The sequence below is a fragment of the Nasonia vitripennis genome (genome assembly GCF_009193385.2).
Source record: "Nasonia vitripennis strain AsymCx chromosome 3 unlocalized genomic scaffold, Nvit_psr_1.1 chr3_random0006, whole genome shotgun sequence".
NCBI lineage: Eukaryota > Metazoa > Arthropoda > Insecta > Hymenoptera > Pteromalidae > Nasonia > Nasonia vitripennis.
In genome coordinates this window covers 49,360-64,581 of record NW_022279625.1, presented here as the reverse complement: position 1 = coordinate 64,581, position 15,222 = coordinate 49,360, and the positions used below count along the sequence as shown (strand labels likewise).

General features: G+C 39.7%; 1 protein-coding gene across 4 annotated transcripts in view; it reads right to left on the bottom strand.

The window, feature by feature from the left end:
• Window positions 1-15,222, bottom strand: part of LOC100680449 — a 138,209-nt gene that overhangs the window by 97,326 nt on the left and 25,661 nt on the right. The gene's annotated exons all lie outside the window — the stretch shown is intronic.

Sequence of the window (15,222 nt, the reverse complement as noted above, 5' to 3'; positions counted from 1 at the left end):
CAGCTGCATTGGAGAAGGACAAAGAGACCTTTGAGAGTATGTCTAGTCAAGCCAAGGAGATGAAGCTGTTCCTGACCTCAAAAGGCGAAAATAACATTGAATTTTGTATTGTCTAAATGTTAACCATTGTAAATAAATGTTTGAATAAATAAAGAAAGTTAATGGAGAGATAGTTAACTATGGTTGTATCTCACAGGTGAGAGCGAAGGTGGGGCTATCATCACTTCCAGAAAAAAAAAAAAATTATGTTTCAGTCATCAATCCAACTATTATGTTAACTATCAAACCCTAACCATTTAACGTATACTTGTTTTCCACGCTTCTTATAGACTTTCTCTACAAGATAAACATCTGGATACTCCGCCTTCAAGAGCTCTTGTTCATGGAATCCGCCTGTGATTGGATTATCTTGATAGTATTTAAGATGATACGTAACTGGATTCGTTGCAGCAACTCTAATTATAGTAAAAATCTCAGTTGACCAGTAAGGTGTATAGCTTTCTCGAAAACTTGCTTTACTTTGCTCAAACGTACCTTCTCGCCAATCTCAAACTTAGGCTTCTTCATTGATCTACGCTCATGAGTACTTTTTTTTTTAAATCTGAGATTAAGTAGACACTTCATTAGGCTTCATTCCAATAGTTTGATGCTTGGTATCGTTGTACTTTGCAATCAAATCAGGTAGAATATTAAACGATTTATAGTTACCTTGCAAACTAAATTGAATCCACATCTTGTGCATGTTGCATTTTAAACGGTTGCAGAATTAATGTTGCTTGTGATCTGTGACACAGCTTCTTTTATAGTATCGATTTCTAGCTTGTAGGTAAGTAATTTTAAATCAAATTGCTCTCTGTATGCTTGCAAAAGAGAATCTAAATTGTTTAACTCTCTTTCTTGTCGGGAAATAAAATCTAGAATTTTTTGGTATGTTTTGTGCATCTCCCACGTTGCATAACCTCTTTTTATCTATGTCGTTTTGACCATTTGTGTTGATTTTGAAACCCAAACCAGGAGGGCCACGACTTCCCTCACTCTTTTTCAAATTACGTCCGAACACGTCAACACTTATTTTGATAACGATGTTTATAAATAAAACAGCTGAGTATATATACCCTCCTTCGCTAAGTTCTTCTATGATTGAGTGGATTTCGTTGATATGACTAGGATTTCCAGCTGATTGTTCAGCTATAAGTAAGCGTAAACGATCAACTAGCTCATTTGGATCGTCCTAGTACACATAATCCATTCGAGTATCTCTTCTAGCAATTTTATAACGAGGTAATCCTTTTCCACTGTTCCCACTAAACATAGGATTGATAATGTCAGTATATTTTCTACTGTTATGAACACGAATTGATTGTATGCTCAAATATTGTTTGAGCATTTGTCGCTTCGAGAATACTTCGATAATTCTGCAAATCACACACATCATAAATCTTAGGTTGTTTCGCAATGAGCAATTACACCAAACCAGCTGTTTTTGGATATCTTCCATCTTTTAATTTAATGCTTCGATATCCAAACAGTCACCTAACATCCATTCTGAACCTTCTTTTCGAACTCCATAAATTTTATCATTATCCTGCTGATGCTTCAACATAGTCATATACATGTCAGCTACGTTACTGTACTCTTGAATTATCATCATCTCGTATCATTCAAATCATCATCCTCACTAGCTGTAGTTTCAAAATCAGATTCATGATAAGGTTCAATTGTATCATCATCAAAGCTGTCATTAGAACTTTCACTTTTGACCATTTCATACTTAACCTCTTTCTTTATTGCTTTACTACATTTAGATACTTTATTTTTCAACTGTCTTAACTAGTTTCTCGAGAGGATCAACAATAGGTTTAAAAGTTTCTCCTATTGACTGTTCAAATTTATCTTTTTCAAATTTCAACAGACTATACTTGCGTTTTACAGCATTTTGCGCGTTCACAAGCTGATGAATTATATTCTTTTGTCTCTGAATATCAGCCATGTTGATACTTTGTAACGTGTTGAGCACCGCGGGTAACACGAAGCGGTATGAGTACCGCTGCGCCGCGACGAGAGTACGTAGAGTCGCGCGCGCGATAGAAAAACACGTGCGAAATTCGAAGGCGCGAGAGGGACGGAACGAGCGAGCGCGCGGGCTAGTCCAGCGAGGAGGACAGATAGCTTTCGGCTCCCGAATTATAAACACGCGGCTTCACTCGTATCGCGAAAGTGCGTCCATCGGTGTTTCGCGGTACGTGCGGCGTAGAGAAAGGAGTGTGTGTGAGTGTGTTAGGCCGATCCAGGTCCTGCCGAGCGGTCCAGCGCTAGACCTCGACAATTGGCGACGGCGTCATCGAGAAGACCAGCAGAAGATTAGTGTGGATGCGCGCAGTGCTTGAGAGAGAGAGAGAGAGAGAGAGATTGTGCGCGAGGATACCACCTGCGTGGTGCGAGACGCGCGACCTTCGCGGCGAAACACGCGTCGAGCGCAAATACTCCGGCTTCGCGACGAGTCGCAAAGTTGTTGCGACTCGTGCATTATTATTATTTTGTCTCTCGACGTATTGTAAATTCACGTTTATCTCGCGAACCTAAATATAACCTTAGTCTTTTTATTTTACGACTTTTTGTTATTATTTAACGACCACCACCTTGCTAATTCCTTCCCGCGATTACCGCCGCCTACGAGGGCGTTGAACAAGCAACTTCAACGCACCTGAGTAGCCGAGCACGCACTAGAAGGTGTGGGATCCACGAGAAGAAGCAGCGGGATAAGCTGCATTGCAACGCGGGTTAATCGCTGGCGTTAAGGTGCTATCCGCCGCAACGTGGGATAGCGATCTCATTCAACATCGTTTAGGCGAATAAAAGTCTCACCCCGTTACATTGGCGCCCAATTCGTGGGTTAATCGGGAAGGAACGCGAATAAAAATTGTAATTTTCGCGACTTGCGGTGCGAGCGAGAAACCGTTGCGAATCTAAGCATTTCGCGCGTGCGACGTAAACACGAGCATCCCCTTGTTTACGTCGCGTTCGAATCAAGCGGATTCGAGCGACGTTTGAGTATATTCGTGCGGCGTATACGAATATTTCGAACGTAATTCACTCGAGAGGTCTGTGAATAATAATCGGAGATTTTTGCTGCCGAGCCGAGAGCAAATACCTACCGATATTATCACACGACTTAGTATTAAACGACTCGGAGCAGCGAAACTTGAAGCTGACACTAGTATCGCATGCTCTCCGAGTTGAATAATTTTCTATTTGTTGTCGGGAGAATTTTAAAGCACTCTCGTTAGGATTGAGAGTGGCACTATTATTTTTCCGTGACATCTCGGGTGAAAATAGAGCATAAAGGCGAAATTGTAAATTGTTTATTTTTTTTTTACAACGAATAAACAATAAAAGGCAGCAAAGCGGCAACAGAAGCACGTGTAGCCGCATAGTGCAGTCCACGCACGCTATAGTGGAGCGAAGCGCGCAGCGGCGCGAGTGTGTTAGTGTGAGTGCGAGCGCTTGCGGCGCTATATAGGGTCAATTCTACGAGAACGCGGCGGGCGCGAGATATATAGTCACTTCCACGAGAAGACGCGAAATAGTAGACGCCCAGTTTTCAGCAAAGAAGACCTCAAGAACTTTCAAGAGAACGACACACTCGACTCGTAGTTCGAATTATACGCGCAATTCCGCGATTTGAAGTAGACGTAAACATTTTCAAACCTAACTCCATTAAGATGTGTTATGACAGCTAGCAAACTGTTGGTTATACCACAATTAGAGGGACCACAAAATACTGTTTGAATACTATCTGGAAGTAAATAACCATGTCGTTTATTTTTATTTTTCGGCTCTGCTATAGTATCAAAGTTTACTACCGGAAGTTTAACAGACTGTTTCTTGAACATGTTTACATGTAGAGAACTGTTGAACAACTGTTGTGAGACTATAAAATAGAGCTCCATTAGACTTTGCCTGCAAGGAACACGATATAGTATATTCTCAGAATCGAGAAAATATTGCAGTTAGGAACGCTGCTGATAGAGTCCTCGCCGATAAAAATTGGCAAAGAATTGTCTCAGAAGATTCAGGAGTGAAAGAAAAAGCAGCGCTTTTGCTATCACAAGGGCCATGAAGTTCAAGTCTAAATTTGGAATGGGAGTTCCATTCAAGAAGATAGTGGAAGCTGCATCAAAGTCAATCGTTCCCAGCAAATCTGCTCGTAAAGTCATCCTTTCAGCATTGAAGGGGGCTCGAAAAGCTGTTAAAGATGCTAGTGGTAAGCGAAACATTGGTATTCCTTGTATTCTACTAGTCCCATCGAAAGTAGGAGGTTTATTCCTGATACCTATATTCGCTGGTTTAAGTGCGACTGATGCTATAGCAGGAGGAGCTGCTGGTATACCGAAAGCAGTTAACGATGCAAAATCAGCTAAACTTGCTCTTGAAGGAAGTCATAGACATAATAAGAAAATGGAGGATATAGCTCTAGGTAAAGAGCTCTATTTGAAACTGCATAAAACAGGACTCGGTCTTCGTCTTAAGCCTGGAAATGAATTAAGGAAAAAAAAAGATCGACGAAGTAAGGTTACCTCAGAGAGCTCTCACTAATATTGATCTCTTAAAGTATGCTAAAATCTTAAAAATCTCATACTTCCGCGGTGCCTTTATGCGTAATGCTCTTCCTATTAATAGACCTCATTATCGTGAATCTGCTATTGTTAATTTAGATGATGCTACTGGTCCTAGCACACATTGGGCAGCATACCAAAAGAGAGCTAGCGATGTTGTGTATTTTGATAGCTTTGGCGACCTTCAACCACCTCTAGATTTGATGTTGTATTTGGGAGTTGATCAAATAAAGTACAACGCTGAACGATATCAGGACTATAATACATTCAATTGCGGTCATCTTTGTCTTGATTTCTTAAGCTCCAGGCTACATAAAAGAGTAGAGAAATGATTATCACTACATTACCATTTTAACTATCATAAGTGATACATTGACATTGAGTCTTTCGAGGACATCTTCTACCCTTGACGCTCAATTCTTTCCACCGATTAAACTCTCAACGCATAAGGACTACGTTCTTGGATTGGTTGAACTTTTAACCTTTAATTCGATTCCGAATATTGACATAGATAACAACAAGTTTTACGTTGATAATGAAGTAATCTTATCACCTTTAAATTCTGATGTATTAAAAATTAATGAAAATATAGTTGAAAAAATTGATAGAAAGAGTTTTTTATTTTATAGTAATGATAGAGTTGAAAGTGAAAATGATGACAATTTGACAGACTCAATACCAACTAAATTTCTAAATTCGTACCCCGAATAGATTACCACCACATAAATTAATATTGGAAGAAAGTAAGATAGTTAGTTGTTTAAGAAATTTGAATATCGATGGCGATCTTTGTAATGAAACAATGTTTATTAAAGATTACAAAAAACAAATATTAGTTGGAGAAATCATTACTGGTGAATATTCTGGTAAAATCGTCATATTGCCGCGGCTTGATATAAGACCATCATGTAACGGAGCACTCCTTGCTTGTTCCCGCAGCGCCGTAAAATAGACATCACACCCAACACACACTCGAGAAAGAGAGAGAAAGCGGTGCTGCGACGCAATAGAACAGATACTGATTTAGATAGATATAAATATTGATTTTTGCTTTTTCTTTTAAACAGCGCGCACATTCGTCGGTCTGCGACCGAAATAGAATTTTTATTTTGTCATTCGCCTAATAATAATGCGGCGGATCAGCTATTGCGCACTACTATAGTTTTAAGATGTTACTGTTATAATATTCCTAGGGTATTTAATAATGCGCTTTCCCAAAATCACACAGCGTTATGCTATAATAAAACAATCAATTGTGATATGTGAGTAGTAGTAGGGGCTAGGCTGCTACTGCACCAGGCGACTGCCGCGCCACTGAATACCGGCCTATGGTAACAGAGTTCTGTTTTATCAATGAAGAGCACTGTTTTACCCGCTGTATGGGGGCAGCCCGCGTCTAGCTGTACGTCGCCGTTGGGCCTTTGTACGCAGCTTGCGACTAGCTGCGTGTGTGTGTATGTGCATGTGTGTGGGACTACGGAAAAGTGCGAAAAAGTACGAGGGTGGAGGAAGTGAATCGCTCGATGCATCGGTGGTGCATGCAGACAGAATAAGAGAGAGAAAGAGAGAGAGAGAGAGAGAGAGAGAGAGAGAGAGAGAGAGAGAGAGAGAGAGATGGGATTTTGTATTAGTAGAAATAGGAATTATTAATTCAATAATCATTCATATATAGATGTACATACATTTTTATTGATTCATAAAAGAACCTTATTTATTGAATGAGTACACAATATATTGTATGAAAACTAAAAGACACACAAAAAAGTCTTTATTATTATAGTCTTATAAGTAAAACACATCTAAAAAACTAAATGCATCGATCGATCCATTGTTAATATAATGGGAATATAAATTTTCTCCATACAAATTTAACTTAATAGTACACTAAATGCATAGTAACTTAAAGTTATAAAAAGCAAATATAAGGGAAGCTAGAACTTGCACACACTCATCCATTGCGCTCGCAATAAGAAAAGCCGCTGCCAATTCATTGGCACGTAGCTTCCTCCAACTAAATTTATAGGTCCAATAAATAAAATATTGTTTTAATATATCTATATATCCCCTGCTAAAAATAGTCAATAGGGATCAATCGGAATCGATTGAATTAACAACGAATTCTATGCTAATTCTGAAATTTTTTGTATAAGGACTCGATTAAAACAGATAAAAAAGAACTGAGATTAATCAACCAAAGTCAAGTGTTGGAATACGTGGATATAAGGTGAAGATAGAGAGCACAATGAAATAAATTTATAAGTCCATTTATTATGTGCTCTCTCTCTAGTGCGGCCAGACTCGAACTGATGCGATCGGCTGAAAGCCTTATGCTCAAAAGGCCCTACTCCTGTAATGGAATCCCCGATATGTTCTGAAAAAATGTATTAAATACAAAATATTTGAATAGCCTATTTTAGACTTTCTAATTTTTGAAATTCTTCTGGTTGTCCTGAAAAACTCTCGCCCAGGCGATTAAACAGTTCAGGCAAATTTTCAGTGTTTAACAGTATTGAATTCTCATTATCTTTACACGCATTGAAAACCCATCGTATTTCTTGTGCTCTTCGTACGTACATGATACGCATAATATCTTGTTTCAAAGCCCTAGGGTACTTATCGAATCCTTCAAGACCACGTCGAATAACTTAAATAATATTTTATTTCAAGAAAGATGTATATTTAAATACAGTATTATACTTACGTACATTTATTTGACGATCTCTTGGATTTCCCTGGTTTAAAAAATGCTCAGTGACCAATCCTTCAGAGCTTCTTCTTGTGTAACGCATTTCTTCGGGTTCTACTGGTCGGGCCAGAAAGTCGAGGATTTGTTGCCATCTTTTGGCACATGGATGCTGTGAATAGTCAATAATAGTCTCGCTTTCATCAGCTGCACGTTCCATCAAGCGCTGTAGAATATTATTAACTGTTAGCTCTTTACATGTGGCAAGGAGGTGCTCAACGTTGGACATGCGGTGAGAATCACTATTGACAGGTACATCTTCAACCTCTTGCGCTCTAGCATTCGGTGCTCTCTCTTCTGCTTCGTCTCCCCCCTCCTCCTCCTCCATCGCCTCATTCACCTGAAGATGCACCGCCGCAAGCACTGCAGCCGCCGCTACTGCTGGTTGTTCCCCCTCCGCTGCTTCTCTCCTTTCGGCTTCACTCTCCTCCTCCGCCTGCAACTCTTCTTCGCGTGCATCGTCAGCGCCAGCCGCCACCACCATTTCAGCCGACACAAACTGTACATCGGCTACAGCATTTCCCGCTTGCGCTGTGTCTTCCTCCTCCGTCTCCCTTGCCTCTCTTTCTTCTTCTTCTTCTTCCCGCTCCCCCTCTTCACCTTCATCCGATAACATAGCTTTAACATTTTGGCTTGATGAATACTCCGTAATATCATCATCTTCATCAGAGGTTATGTCGTCTAATAAATTTTCTAACGCTAAAATGTAAAACAATTTTATGTTAAAAATACCTGTGCAAGCGAAAACCACACCGATTCTCACACAAGAAGTATCATGTATACGACTCCAAGAATCCACGTGTTAATTACTTTTGAGATTATTCTGAAGCGTTGTTCTGTCACACACTGGTCCGATTTCGTTGCATAGGTATTGACTGCAAAGGCTCATGCCGCCGAGAGGATACTAAAAAATATCAAGTTCATACGTAGAGCACTCGAGAGTCAAAGATTATGCTCTCTCTTGAGCTCGTAAAAAATATCCCGTGTCCGACGAGCAGCAAGCAGTATCAAGTATACGTGACCGAGAATCCACGTGTTAATTACTTTTTAGATTACTCTGAAACGTATAGTTGTTTTGTCACATTGATTCATCTCCGCTGTATAGGTATAGCCTGCTATGACTCATGGCGACAAGTGGATACTAAAAAATATCAACTTCCTGCGAAGAGCACTTGGGAGTCAAAGGTTATGCTCTCTCGCGCTCGTAAAAAGTATCCAGTGTCCATCGAGCATTTCGCTGCACAACGAGTCAGCCAGCTTATTCGGGTGTTCGAGCATACGTACGCTATCGAACAATGATCGACATAAGTCGAAATTTTTCTCCTTCGTTCCTCCTCCTAGGCCCTACAGTCGTCAGTTCCGAGTCGCAACTTCTACAGCAAACATGTCTGTACAAAGTGCCCAAGTCAAAGTGTTAGAAGAAAGATAATCTTTCCTAACAAGCCAAATGAAGAGAGCATCGCGGCTTATTCAACAGTACCGCGATAACTTCGATGCGTTGCATGAGAAGCGTTCGCAAGTAAAGCGTGTACTTACGCGGTGCACGCAGGCTTCACCGTCAATCGGGCCGGTCGTGGTGTTCATTCCAAAACCCAGTGATAATTGCAGCATGCGCGGTCGTACATTCAAGAGAATGACGATACGCTGTGGACAGTGTGCAACGAATGCACACACAGCGCTGCACTTCTTCTCACTTGCTTCATCATCTAATCCTGATGACCGAGGAAGAAATGTGAACATCAAGAGGCGAGTAAAGAAGATGAGGACATTAAAATCGAAGTATAAGTGTGAGCGTGCGTGTTTGCAGGTGTTGTGGGATAAGAGTAAGTTTTTATAGTTTTGTTTTATACATTTTGTAATGTAATTGTGTGTGTGCGTGTGAGTGTGAGAGAGAGCTTATGTGTGGGTGTGCGTGAGAGAGCATATGTGTGGGTGTGTGTGTGTGTGAGAGAGAGAGAGCGAGAGAGAGAGAGAGCAAGAGCGTATGTGTGTGAGAGAGAACATGTGCGTGAGTGAGGAAACGAGAGAGAGAGAGAGAGAGAGAGAGAGAGAGAGAGAGAGAGAGAGAGAGAGAGAGATTAGATTAGATTAGATTAGATTAGATTAGATTAGATTAGATTATTAGGGCACCGATTTGAGGGAGTTCTCTTCTATGAGGGCCTTGATGAACTTGGCATCTTCTGAGGAAGAGAGTTGATCTGCATTAAAATCTCCCATTATAACTTTCGTGGAGTAGTTGTGCATGTGACTATTGAGCTGTTCAATGAAATTGTTTCCGTGTAAGAAGGGCGCGTGTGGTGGCCGATACACAACCGCCATGAAAATAGGTGGGACTCCCTCCGCAGTGATCTCACAGAAGAGATACTCCGGGTAGCCTGGCTTTCCCGTCCAGATCCCGTCGGATGAAGATATTATTGTAGCAGTCGGCGTGTTGTGGATGTAGAGGGCCACTCCTCCACCGTTTCTGTTTCTGTCTCGTCTGTGTAGCGTATAGTTAGTCAGTGTGGGAATCGAGGTTAGTTGTCGTTGAGGCGGATGTAGAGCTTGCCATTCCTCACGTATGTACGAAATCCTTCCCTCCTCTTGACCTCCATCCGCGCTCTGACCCTCAGCTTGTGCACCTCTGGGGGAAGGAGCGGATTGATGTTGATTAGCCACTGGTGGTCTGGAGCTGGGGCTCGCGCTTCCTCCAGCAGGTCTGCATCCAGCTCCGCTGTGTGGAGCTTGCGCTTTCTGGCCTTCGCAGCTATTATTGAGCAGGCGAGGGCATGTGACGCCAGAGTCACAGCAAGAGGTGGCATTCTGGCTGAGTTGTCAGCGGCTGTGTCCAGTCTTCCCATAACCCTCGCTCTTACTACGTCCCGTTGGAGAACTGTGGGGTCCAGCGCAGTGAGCACCGCATAAGCCAGCAGCCGCAATGAGGATTCCTCAGTGTATCGGAGCCCCGTAATCACAACGACATTGTCGTTGTTGGTGAGCTCCTGCTGCCTTTTGATGACGGATATTTCCCTGCGGAGGTGGGCCAGTTCGTCGTAGATGCCGTCGTGAGGTGTGCCGTTACTGCTGTTGGTTGGCTGCGGGATAGCAAGATTCCTCGATGCCAGGTCTTCTAGCTTTGCCTGCAGCTCACTGATTTTTTCTCAGCATCATTAATGCGAGAAGTAAGCTGCGGCAGGTCATCAAGGGCCTTGAGCCTCTGCTCTAGGGGAGCCAGCCTTTGCTCAATCTCGGTCATCCTCTTCGACATCTCGTTTTGAGTCTTCAGGGATGCCTCCTGTTTCTTGCGGATGTCAGCTAGAGTCTCTAGGATGTTTTTAAGGGAGCTCTCGATCGTCGAGGGTGTTGTTTGACGAGCAGCAGATCCATTTCGAGATGGAGCGCGAGATTGTGGTGCAGAACTGTAGGGCTAGAGAGAGAGAGAGAGATCATACACGTTTAATTTGACTTTGAAATAGTCACGACTTTTTTAGGTCCTGGGTGCAATTTGTTATGTAAAAATAGACTTAATTGATCAATATAACTGTAGAAAAGCAGTGAACATTTTCTGACCTACGTCGTAATTCTGACGACAGACTAAGTAGAATGAATTCAATTAATGATTTTAAATAGTTAAATGTCCGGAATACCAGGTAGTGGAGGTTTATCACAATAATGAGATTTTGTTGTAGGATTTGATAACAAAATTAATATATTCAATAATTTAGAAACAATGAGACTGTTGCGTAAACTTTTGCATACATTCTAGTTAACAAAAAAAATATGTAAATCCGCTTTGATTTTTACAGTATACGCATGAACTTGCGTTATCTATTCGGATTCGAAATTTTTATAAGTTTTTGACAAATATTTGTAAAGTTGTGGTTAATTGCTAACAAAGAAAGGGAATCAACGTAAAATAACTTCACCTAATAAATGACCAGATTTTATATGGGCGCCAGGTCGTATTGTTTGCTCGACTGGAAGACTTGCTACCTGTGTTTCGATGAATTACTTCACTTCTTCGCATTGGGGTGTTGGCTCGTGCTCTGGAAAGACGACGCATAAACTGTACAGAAAATTCTGTAAAACCGGAGGGCTTGGGCGAGTGGTCTGATCGATGGTCAATACTCTTGTGTCTCGTTCTCACTACAATACTTTAATATTCCACTCTCTTTACAAAACTCTCATGCCTCGTTTTACATACTTTGTTACTTAGATCGTTTTTTACCGACTTTTCTACATATCTTTTTACACCTAAACACTTTTTCGTCAGTTTACTTCGCACCCTCTCCTAGTATACATAATTCGACTGGTAATTAATACATTTTATCATCACGGGTAATAAAAATACATTCATTCTGCATCACACATACACGGGCGCTCGGGCTTATCAGTGCGCCACGAGCGGTTCCGTACTCCGCTTCACCCTCCCAGCCGTCCGCTCTCGCCCTAACATATGAGTCCTCGTATGTGATAATCATATGATACTTTCGACTGAATTTTCATATGAGAGTCATAAAAATAATGATATTGTGTACTCTCTTATATTTATTAGATGTGTTTCCCCTGGCGAACAAAATCACGTGATTTATCACACAATCAATCACGTGATAGATCACTTGACTATTTGGCATGATTTCTCACGTAATAAATCACGTTAAAAAATTACGTCAGAAATCATGAAATTGAAGTATTTGTTTTAATTGAAATAAATTATTTTGTTTTTACCAAACAATTATGAAAAATATATATTTGTGGATGCTAATCCAAACAAATTAACCGCGAAAAAGTGAAAAAAATTTTGCCCTAACCGAGACTTGAACCCTGGTCCTCAACTTCACAATCCATTATCTTGCTCACTGAGCCATTTTTACTTGTCCTAATAATGATGACTTGCAGATCATTTATGAATCTTAGTAATATATAATTTACGTGTATAGACTATCTGCTGTTATTTCATAAAATAAAAACAATTTTATTACATGATAAAAAACCGCTGCCAATTCATTGGCACGTAGCTTCCTCCAACTAAATTTGTAGGTCTAATGAATAAAATATTGTTTTAATATACACTATAATCTGCCTGCTAATGTATTAGGCGGTTTTTGATACATAATTTAATATATAAGTTTTGGATAATTCATTGTACAAAAACCTTGCAGACCCCTCTGTTTTTTTTTTGTTACAGAATACACACACACACACACACACACACACACACACACACACACACACACATATATATATATATATATATATATATATATATATATATATATATATATATATATATATATATATATATATATATATATATATATATATATATAATATATATATATATATATATATATATATATATATATATATATATATATATATATATATATATATATATATATATATATATATATATATATATATATATAGGCAAAAACTGCACAGTAACACAGGATCGAAGTAACCACTGTTACAAGTGTGCGCACGGCCTTACTTATTTGACCTCGTGCAGGGTGTGGTAGTAATTGTATACGTAGCTAATAAATTTAATTAATGCTCCTACGTTGACTTGATCCCTCGGTGGATATTTAAAATTTTAATTAAATTAATATTTTTCAAACTGTACTTGTTGCTTACAACATTTAATTAATATTTTTTGGAAATGTCTCTCATTAGGTCTGAGGGGGCATGTTTAAGGTACATTTTAAGCCCGGGTAGAGTAAAGAAGATGGTCCGGATCTTTCACAAAGCCATAGCAAGTGACTAAAAACACTTATTTATATAGTAAAATGTCATAAATTTTGGTCAGTGATTTTGTATGGTATATATATGATATTTTTTTAGTAGGAATAGTATGTATTGTAAATATTTTTAGTATATATTTTTTGATTTTTAACCCATTAAAGCCCATGCTAAGACTGGTTGAGATAGCGACAAACAAACTGTGCTATCCTTTGCATAAGTGAAAAATAAAATATACGTATTGTTACTTACACTTAGTATTCAATAGTTTACTAGTTATTGAATAGTATTTGATTAATTTCGAATTCGATATCCCGATAGAAGACATCCAAGTCATACAACCATTCGTGAGATTTACCGTAGAGCTCAACAAGGGCAACTAGCACGGGTTAGAGAACGTCGTAATTACAACGAAGATGTTCTTCGTGTAATGGTCGTTTTAGCAATGGTTCATTTGAATCCCCACGTTAGTACCCGTGAAATTCAAAGGCAAAGTGGTATACCTATGGCTACTACTTGGAGAATACTGAAAAGTCAACGTTATCATCCATATTATATTACTTTGACTCAGGATCTCACACCTGCTGATATGAGGTTAAGGCTACAGTTTTGCCAATGGGCACGACAAATGATTGCTAATGATCGTCACTTTTTTCAATACGTAATGTTTTCTGATGAAGCAAAATTCAAAAGCAATGGAGAGCTTAACCGACACAACTGTCATTGTTGGTCGAATGTTAATCCGCATTGGTATAGGCAGATAGATAACCAAAATCGTTGGAGTCTTGATGTTTGGTGTGGAATTGTTAACGGATACCTTGTAGGCCCATACTTTTTCGATGAAAATGTAAATGGCCATAATTTTTTACAGTTCCTGAGAGAACGTCTTCCAGTACTTCTTGAAGAAGTAGATTTATACACAAGAGCAAGAATGTGGATTCAATTAGATAGAGCTCCTGCGCACTATGCTCGAATAGTTAGACAATATCTTAATCAAAATTACCGTGACAGGTGGATTAGACGCACTGGACGTGGAGATTTGGGTGTTCGATGGCCACCGAGATCTCCAGATATGACACCACCCGATTTCTATTTGTGGGGGTATTTGAAAGATGTTGTTTATGAACATGACACTACAACAAGATATGATCCACAGAATTCAAACCGCTTGTGAAAACATCCCAAGAGCTGTATTACTCAGAACAGTAGAACATTTTCAGCAGCGAATTGAATTGTGTATCCAACAAAATGGTGGTGTCTTTGAGCACCTGCGTTGAATTTTGAGCAAAAGTGAGAGGCAAGGGGACTCACTCTAATCAAGCACCCCGAAAAGTGAGAGGCAAGGGGACTCACTCTAATCAAGCACCCCGAAAAGTGAGAGGCAAGGGGACTCACTATAGTCAAGCACCCCAAAGGGAACACAATCCTATTACGTCCACGTCGTTGTTCCTGGGTAACGCTAAAGTTAGGATATAAATATGGACTTCACATAACATTTGATATTACATTTTTGCACTTTTGACCTTACAAAATGGCTTTAAAGTCAGCAAAGCATAATCACATTTTAAGTCAATTATTCTCTTAATGTTTATTACAATAACAAAATGATAATTCTACGAAAAAATTGAAAGGAAAACAATCTTAGGCTGATACTTCTTATTTGACCTTCTCAAGGTCACTAAGGCAAACTTGAAATGTCATTTCCGACGTAATTTTTTCCGCTGCTCCGTATTCCGAGGTCAAAAATAGGGGTTCCCGTTAAAAAAATACAAAGACCTTCAAATGACCTTGAAAATCAAGTTCAAGGTCAAAGGTGTTGGTGTCATTAGATGGCCCCTTTTGCTCCCTTCAACTTTTGTCAAGGTCATCTTTCGACATCAGTAAAATAAAAACAGACAAACAGCTGTTTAGCAGATTTTTTGTTATTTGACCTTGAATTGACCTTCTCAAGGTCACCAAAGCAAACTTAAAATATCCTTTGCGACGTAATTTTTTCCGCTCTATCCGATTCCAAGGTCTAAAATAGAGATTCCTATTTTGAAAAATCACAATTACCCTCAAATGACCTTGAAAATCGAGTTCAAGGTCATAGGTGTTTGTGTCATTCGATGGCCCCCTTTACCCCCTTCAACTTTTGTTAAG